Raw genomic sequence first — 8,376 nt, forward strand, 5'->3', positions numbered from 1 at the left:
TTTCTATTTTTGGTAGAGACGGGGTCTCACTCTTGCTCAGGCTGGTCTCGAACTCCTGAGCTCAAACGATCTGCCCGCCTCGGCCTCCCAGAGTGCTAGTATTACAGGCGTGAGCCACCGCGCCCGGCCTATATATTTCTAAGAATAATATGAAAGTAAACTAAAATATACTGTAAAGACATATACCAATACACAAAGCAAAAGGGAGTGGGGGTTAGAAGGATGCATGTTTCTATCAAGAGATACTCTGAAAAGTTAGGGACGTGGGATAGTGTGAGAGTTATCTAGGTGGAGGTAAGATGATGTATGAAGGCCTTAAAGTAGGAAAGAACTTAGGATGATCCAAGGAATTTAAAATGGGCCAGTAAACTCCAGGCCATACAGGGCACATTACAGATTGTTTTAAACTAGACTATAAGATGTAGCAGTAGCCATGCAAAAGTTTTAAGCAAAGGAGAACACGAGCAAACTGGTAGATCTGTGTTTTTAAAAATCACCCTGGATGCTATGAGGAGAAAGAACTGAAGGGAGGAAAGAAAAGATTCAAGATGACTAGTTAGGAAGATACTGCAGTTGTCCAAGTATAAAATAATGGTGGATTGGATCAGTGTGGAGCAGCGGAAACAGAAAGAGGTAGAGTTTCAAGATAAAATTAAGAGATACAAAAGCAGGGCTTGGACCCCGAACACACACAAGTCCCAGGTTTCTGGCCTGTGTAACTAGGTAGACAGAGGTGCAACTTACTGAGATGGGCCTCACTAGAGAAGCAGAGGTGCGATGGATGGGGAAAGCATGAGCTCATTATTAAATGCACCATATATGTCCAAGTAAAAGGTCAAAGAGGGCCAGGTGCGGTGGCTCACACCTGTTATCCCAGCACTCTGGGAGGCCAAGGCAGGAGGATCACTTGAGGCCAGGAGTTTCAGACCAGCCTGGGCAAAATATCGAGACCTCAGCTCTACAAAAAGTAAGAAAAATTAGCCAGTGGTGCACCTGCAGTCCCAGCTACTTAGGAGGCTAAGGCAGGAGGATCACTTGAGCCCAAGAGTTTGAGGCTGCAGTGAGCTATGATAGAGCCACTGCATTCCAGCCTGGGCAACGGGGGTGGGAGGGAGGAAAAAAAAGGTCAAAAAGTTAGCTGGAAATGTGATTAAATGCTCAAAAGAGGTCTTGGCTGAAGACACACATATGGGCATTTCTATCACAATAGTATTTAAAAACATGGGCATGGATGCAAGTCCTCAGGAGAAAGCACAGATCAGACAAGAAATTAACGATCCCAATCCTTGAGGAAATAATAACGTGTATTAGAGATTAGACAGAAAAAGAGAAAAACTAGTGAAGAACAGGGAAAAGCAGTGGGCCAGAGAGGCAGAAGGAAAACCAGGAAAGTGCAGGGCTATGGAAGTAAAAGGAATTATATTTCAATTAGGAAATGGTCAACAGTGACAAAGAACACTGCAATAAGGATATTAATGATGCTTAGGTTTCCAGGCCATCTCACAAAAACTCGTTTAACAATAATATAGATAGATTACAGCATTACATTATCTTACTATGAAGCAGTGCGGTACAGTGTTTGAACAAGTAGGCTCCAGACCCACAACGTCCAGGTTTAAATCCCAGCTCTACTACCTGCTAGCTATGTGGCTGTAAGTTTATTACTTAATGGCTCTATGCCTCAGTTTCCTCATCCATAAAAGGAAGATAAAAAGAATACCTACCTCAAAGGATAGCTGTAAGGATTAATTAATATGTGGGTATCTGAACAACAATAGCTAGCAGAAATTAGTTGCTCATGAGGCAAGTGATAGCTACTATTACTTACAACATTGTTTCTACAAGAAAAAACCTTCTGAACTCTAACAACAGAAGTTTGTTTGAAATAACTTTCCTTCTTCATAAATTATGATCTACAAGGTCTTTTCCCAAAAACCTTGAGGGAAACTCTAGATTTAAAATGTATTCAAAATGTATTCAAACGAATGTCCTTCATCAAGAAGCTGACCATTTTTAAAGAAGTTAACCATTATTTTGGTCTTTTTGGAGGAGTACCTATCACACTCATTACACATTAATATCATAATCAGAAAAAAAATGTATTCATTAGGAATTCTAAAAACTGGTGGCAAAACAAAACAAAACAAAACACCACACACAACCCCGACTTTCAAGTTAGAAAGGCAAGTATAAATCTATTTAAATACAAAATATTTCCATTTCGTCACTTTCTGGTGTATATTCAAATACAAACACAACATGTATCATTTCTGTGATGAAACAGCCTGCCTCTTCCTGTTCTGCACGAGATATTAACATTAGGTGGAGAACTAGGCAGCAGGTCTGCAGATTTCTGACGACCATCTTATTTCCAAAAGCATGCAAAGAAAGGTATTTACAGCACCCAAAACTGAGCCCCCAAGAAGTATTTCTAATTGCATGGTGATCAGCAAAGGACACATTCATTTGGTTCCTAAAACTAACTGAGAAGAGGACAAGTCAATGCAGATTTATTTATATGACCAGTTCTTATCCCTGAACTTTCCAAGTACCCAGAAAGTACTATTTTAGAAATATTCAGAAATCTTTCTATAAGCCCTATTTAACGTAAAATGCTGGGGTTTCCCACTCTTTATTTTTCAACTCTTAAAACAAAAGAACTACCTAATAACTGATGGAGCTATTGTATTCCAAAAAGTACCGTTTCAAACTCATGAAAATTTGTTTACCATGCACTTTCCCATCAACTGATAAAAATGCTGTGTTTCAGGACCAAGCAAAGGCATAAAGTAGGATGTTAGAGCCCATGGCAGTAACAACTAAATGTCATTACCATCTGTCAGCTTCTGAATAGGTTACAGGAAACAAGGTGACAGACAAGCTAATTCTTTATGAACAAGTATCTATATTACTCATCACAACTGGTACTCATTTGCATCTTCAGAAGAAACTGCCACAAAAGGGAATAAAAACATCCAACTGAAAAATGAATTATGAAAAAGCGTTTAAAAATGTGAATAAGCTTCTGAAATAGAGAATATTTAAAGACTTACAGGGCATTATTTCAGATTCAGTATTTTTGATATAACTGAAATCAAAGAGAATATTTGCACAGTTTGAGGAATAAAATGAGGTACAATTAAGTGTGTGCAGCCCTGTACAGATGGCCTGATCCTAACATAAGATGTTAACAAAGCAGGTTGGTGGGGGAGGGGGAGCAGACCTGCATTTTCTATTTTTAAAAAAAATGTAAAAGCAGTTGGAGGGGGGGGCATAGCATTTAAGAATCAATAACTTCCAATACACAGAAATAAATCTCCTTTAGATTATGTGCTCCAAGTAAATCTACTTACTGTTTTCAAATGTGTTTGGGAAGTCATTCTGTGTTACTTTGATAAATAAATTTGGAAAATATGACAAGTAGATTTTAGTTTCTTGCCTCAGAAGTATTCTGCTAAAAGAAATAACAGAAATAACTAGGTAGCATTTCAGTTTCATTTACCTAATAAAACATTTTTCATTTAAATCATAAAAAATGTTGCACAAATACCTATCCATGCTGTTCACTGAAGAGAAAGTAATTTGAATTTGTAAATTATCCTAGTCAATGCAAAAGCTGCTTGAAAAATGATAGTCAAATTACCACTAAAAAGAAATAATGGAAGAAGTGCCAAATATCTTTCATAAAACTCCTTACTTGTATACAATACAAAATTATGGCTATTTCTAAAAGGTTTCAGCATTTAATTATTTAGCGGCAAATTGGCACATCACATTATTTTAATTTCCAGGTCTTGTAAACAAAGGGCCTAAAATTTTCTAAGAAAGCTTATTTCCCTTTTTGAAGCAAATTTTTCTCATTCTTTCACAATCATCCCAAGGTACAATCTAAGACAAAGACCAGCTACTCTTTGCACATATTTTCCAAATCATGAACGTGGAACTTTTACAAAAACAAAGAAGATAACCTAGAACACTAATGTATAAAGTAAAAAAAAGTTCACTTCTGTCGTGAAAATAATGAAGAAAGCTGATGAGATCATAAAGCCACGAAGCTTCCTGTTGGAGGCCGAGGATGAAGTCATTAGCAACCCAGGATTCCCTGGTCCTTGTAATCAGAAGCTGCACCTACCAGATTCCGTATTGTTCGGGAGAGGTGGCTTTAAAACACCCCGCTCACCAAGCCTCCAAACCAGACCACGCCTTCCCGTTATCATTCAAATGGGACCGTTTCACAGTGTGGCACACAACTACACATTTCCCGCGAGCTTAAATATCAAGTAGGAGTCAACATTTTAGATTCCCTGGGTCATGCTGCAGGGAAGATGAACTCTTGAACCCCGCGCTACATAATGAACCCAGGAGAGCCAAGATGGGCATGCTTCGGTTCTTTCAACCTTTACGGCCTTCACTGATTCCCCCCAACCCCCATTTCTTCCCAACTCTCAGTCACCTTTAAGGCACAGAAGAAAGAGAGATTCCTTACTTCCTGCTGTTGTTAGAAGGCGAGGAAACCCAAGAGCAACTTTGAACGCGTGGAAGAGAAATAGATTAATCTTGGCCACCTCTGCAAACATATGTCACCCAGCCCCCGCGCAGCGTTGGAGCCCTGCAGGGCCCCCTCTCTGGCCCCACGCCCTGGGGTTCTGTAGCTAGCCCTCAGGGTCCCCCAGTGTCAGAGAGGCGGCTCCGCGTTTCTTCCTCTCCCGCCTCCCCAAACCTCAAAGCGCAGGGGCCCCCAAGACCACATTGCCGGCCTCCAGGTTCCAATACAATAGATTGTCACTGCCCCAAACTCTCCGGCGATCCTCTTGGCGCTCCCCTTGACCCCCGGAGCCAGTCCCGGGTCTTCCTGATCCCGAGTTCAGCCAAGAGCCCAAACTTCACCATGTGAGATCCCAGGACCCGGGAGGTGACGGAGCCCCACGACTCCCGCCCAGCTCTCCCTTCACCCACTGTGCCCGACCAGCCCCAGGCACAAATCCTGCACTGGGCGCCCCCACCCATCCCACAGGACTCATCAGACGCCTCTCCCAAGGGGGACGAGGGCGAACGGAGGGCTCCCCGCCCGGCCCAGACCCCTGGGCGGCGCTGCACCCAAGCGAAGGCCCCAAACGCATCCCCGGCCTTTCCTGGTCCGTCGCGACCCCGCCGCCCACCCTCCCTACCTGGCCTTGAGGCTGGGGCTGCTGCCGCTGCTGCAGCTGCTACTGGCGGCTGCGGCTGAGGCTCGGGGTTCGTAGGCCCAGGCGGGGGCGGGGGGTTGTGCGGCCGCGCTGGCGGCGGCGGCGGGGGCGGCGGGGGGCACGGGCGGCGGCGGCGGGTCGGTGAAGCCCGAGGTCGCGTAGTTCCTGTCCATCGTGGGGGTTGCGTAGGGAGGGCGGGCAGCAGTGGGGGCTCCTCTAGGGCCCTGTGTAAGGGGGACGGGTACGCAGGGCGGGGGGAGGAAGAGGAGGAGGAGGCGGCAGCGGCGGAGGGAGCTTCCCCCTCACATGGCCCCGGCGGGCAGGCGGGAGAAGGGCGCGCTGGCGAGTCTGCCGCGGAAACCCGGGCCGTGGCGAGCGGCAAGGCCCCAGTTGCGCGTCAGGGAAGCGGCAGCACCCGCTGCTGGGACTTGCGGCGGCGGCCGCCGCTTCGCCCCATGTTGGTGGATTTCCCAGGATGCACCTCCCGCCCCCTCCGCCCCGCCTCCCCTCTGCGCCCCGCGCTCCCAGCTCGCGGGTCCGGCTGGCGGCCCCGAGGCTTCCGCTGCTACCGGCTGCCTCACGAGGGACAGCCAGCGCAGAGGAGGCGCGAAGCTTGCCCGACCCAGCTGGCTCCGAGGACTACGAGGGGCGCCCGCCAGCGGGAGCCTGCGAACCGCGGACTTCCCGCCCTCCGAATCTCCGAGGGGAGCTGTCCGTGCTCGCCGCGCCCCGGGTGGGAATGGGCCGCGCCTGCCTATCCCCCCCGCGCTGAGGAGGGGAAATTGAGCGGAAACCCAGCTTAGGGTGCTGCAAAGGGGGAGCCTTGTCAACGCTTTGCCTGGAGTTCATTACTTGACCCTTCGGGTTATTTTGAGGGACTCCCATCAGTTCCCTGATTGCGCTTTCTTTCTCTGTGCTCCCAACCAGAAAAGCTGAGCAGGCTGTTTTACAGTTCCGTTTACTCCCTTCCTGCCCAAAGCTTGCTGGGCTAGAGGACCCTTTTCCTGATGTTAGAGGAGATATATATTCAAAGAGATTCAAATTCAAACGTATTATTTTCCAGCCCTCGCTGAAAAAGCCTTTCCCAGGGGCTCTTATTAACTGTCTCCACCCCCACCTTGGGGATTTTCTCACTCTAGACTTCAGAATCTTCTATCCCAAAATAAATACAGCCTCTTCATTGATTAATCCAACTGCCATCTGGATGACTTTAATTACAATGAGTTTAAGTTTAAACTCACTATGCACGCTATTGAGACTTGGAACTTCAGCAGGACTCTCTACCCAAACATTTCCTATCTGATCTCCAAGCTGTTTGATGTGGAGTAATTTAATGACTATTTGAGGTTCTTCTGTTGCATATCAGAGTTGTGCATCTTCTAATAACTCATGAGTTGTGAAATTAGGGGGTGATAGAAATCGTTTGGTCCTTAAGCCATAAATTAAAAGTTAAAATAACAGTAAAGTTTATACTTAATGACTACCTCCCTTTAAAAATCAATATTGGTTTAACACCTTTTGTGTGCTTAGCACAGAAATCTATCCCTCAAGATAAGCCAAACATAAAGGTTTTGACAAATCAGGCGTAGTGGAAGACCTAATAAACTTGATACACTATCTCCGACGACCGTTTAAAAAGTTTAAACTTCGATAATACCTGGTGTTGGATCTGCTATTCCTTCCGAGATTAATTTTGTTCTGGGAGATCCTGTTTTCCTCCAGGCGCCTACATCCTTTTGTTCCTATTCATTCCTTTTTGTAAGTCTTCCTGCACCTGTGATGCTTGGAGCCTGGTCCCCGGGTGGGGAAGCAAGGAAGTGAGTAGTCCTTATTTACAAATGAATTAAAACGTGGAGGCACAAGTGACCTTGCCAATTTTATGTTAATTACAGAATGCATTTACTGAGGATATCTTTGAAAAGTGATTTGCTTTGGGGAAGGAATTCGCCAAATAATCTGAGATCCTGCAGAGAAGTAATATAAATCTTCATTACAACATTTATTTTTCTTCCTGCAGACTGGAAATCTGGAATCTAAATAAAGCAAGTTTTCACAACTAGCTATTATGTTTATAAGCACTTTTGTGAGCACTACAGTTTTGTCTCTATGAAAAGTGTAGGAAATGGAGTGCCATGCTATAAATATTTTATGACACTTGGTTTGAGATACCCACAACTGGTACTCAGAGTGACTTTTGCAGGCAATACCAAACAAGTGGCAATAAAACCTTTATAATCCCTCACACCATTATGTAGTTTGTTTATGTCACATAAATCAGAAAAGATAATTAGAGGAAAATTTTGGTATTTTTAAATAATATTCCTTTGTCACCATATGTTCCTTTTTTTGTTAAATGAAATTTCCTTAGTTTCGCCTAAATCAGTACAGGTACATGTATTTCCAAATGTTACATGTCTACAAATAGCATCATTAAATCTTTTGTTATTATTATTTTAATTTACAAATAATGTATACATTTATGGGGTACAGTGTGATGGTTTGATATATGTAAATAAATCTTTTTAAAATTTCGTACAATTGATGATACTATCTAAAGAATGTCTTCTTCACTACTGAAAATATACTCCCAAGTCTGCTAATTTTTCACGATCTCTTTCAGATGATTCCCAAGCAAGCTGCTTCAAGTCTGATCTAGGCAGTGTCAAAAGTCTAGAATGAGTATTGTTGTTGTTTTAAATAAAAACGTCCATTTCGTTCTTTGCCTGTGGAACTACTACTCATCATTTAAGATCCAAATAAAACATTTTCCATGACATTTCCCCAACTCCCCCAGGCAAAATCAGTTGCTTCCTTTTCAATTGTCCTATGGTGCTTTATACCAATTTCTATTATATTTGACGTTATCGTATTGCTTAACGATTGTGTGTCTGCCTCTTTCCCTCATAGATCATGAGTTCCATAAAGGCGGGGGTTGTATTTAATTCATCCTTGTATGCTCAGCACTTAGTGTTATCCCTGGTACTATGTTAGGCTCTAAAAATATGTTTATTGGATGAATAAATACAGATGCTACTTTATTTATTTAGAGACAGGGTCTCACTCTGTCACCCAGGCTGGCATGCAACGACGCAATCATAGCTCACTGCAGCCTTGAATTTTGGGCTCAAGTGATCCTCCTGCCTCAGTCTCTTGAATAGCTGGGACTACAGGCAAACACAACCATGATCCG

At 43.9% G+C, this 8,376-nt stretch overlaps 1 protein-coding gene across 1 annotated transcript in view; it reads right to left on the reverse strand.

Annotated features, from left to right (window-relative positions):
* The window catches only part of QSER1 (glutamine and serine rich 1), an 80,458-nt gene extending 75,151 nt beyond the window's left edge, over positions 1–5,307 (reverse strand). Inside the window, exon 1 of the mRNA XM_012649658.1 lies at positions 5,169–5,307. The gene's annotated coding sequence lies outside the window, so the exon portion shown is untranslated. The remainder of the gene's footprint in view (positions 1–5,168) is intronic.
* Between the last annotated feature and the right edge of the window lie 3,069 nt (positions 5,308–8,376).

This window comes from Propithecus coquereli, unplaced genomic scaffold (genome assembly GCF_000956105.1).
Source record: "Propithecus coquereli isolate 6110/MARCELLA unplaced genomic scaffold, Pcoq_1.0 Scaffold30, whole genome shotgun sequence".
In the NCBI taxonomy this organism is placed as follows: domain Eukaryota; kingdom Metazoa; phylum Chordata; class Mammalia; order Primates; family Indriidae; genus Propithecus; species Propithecus coquereli.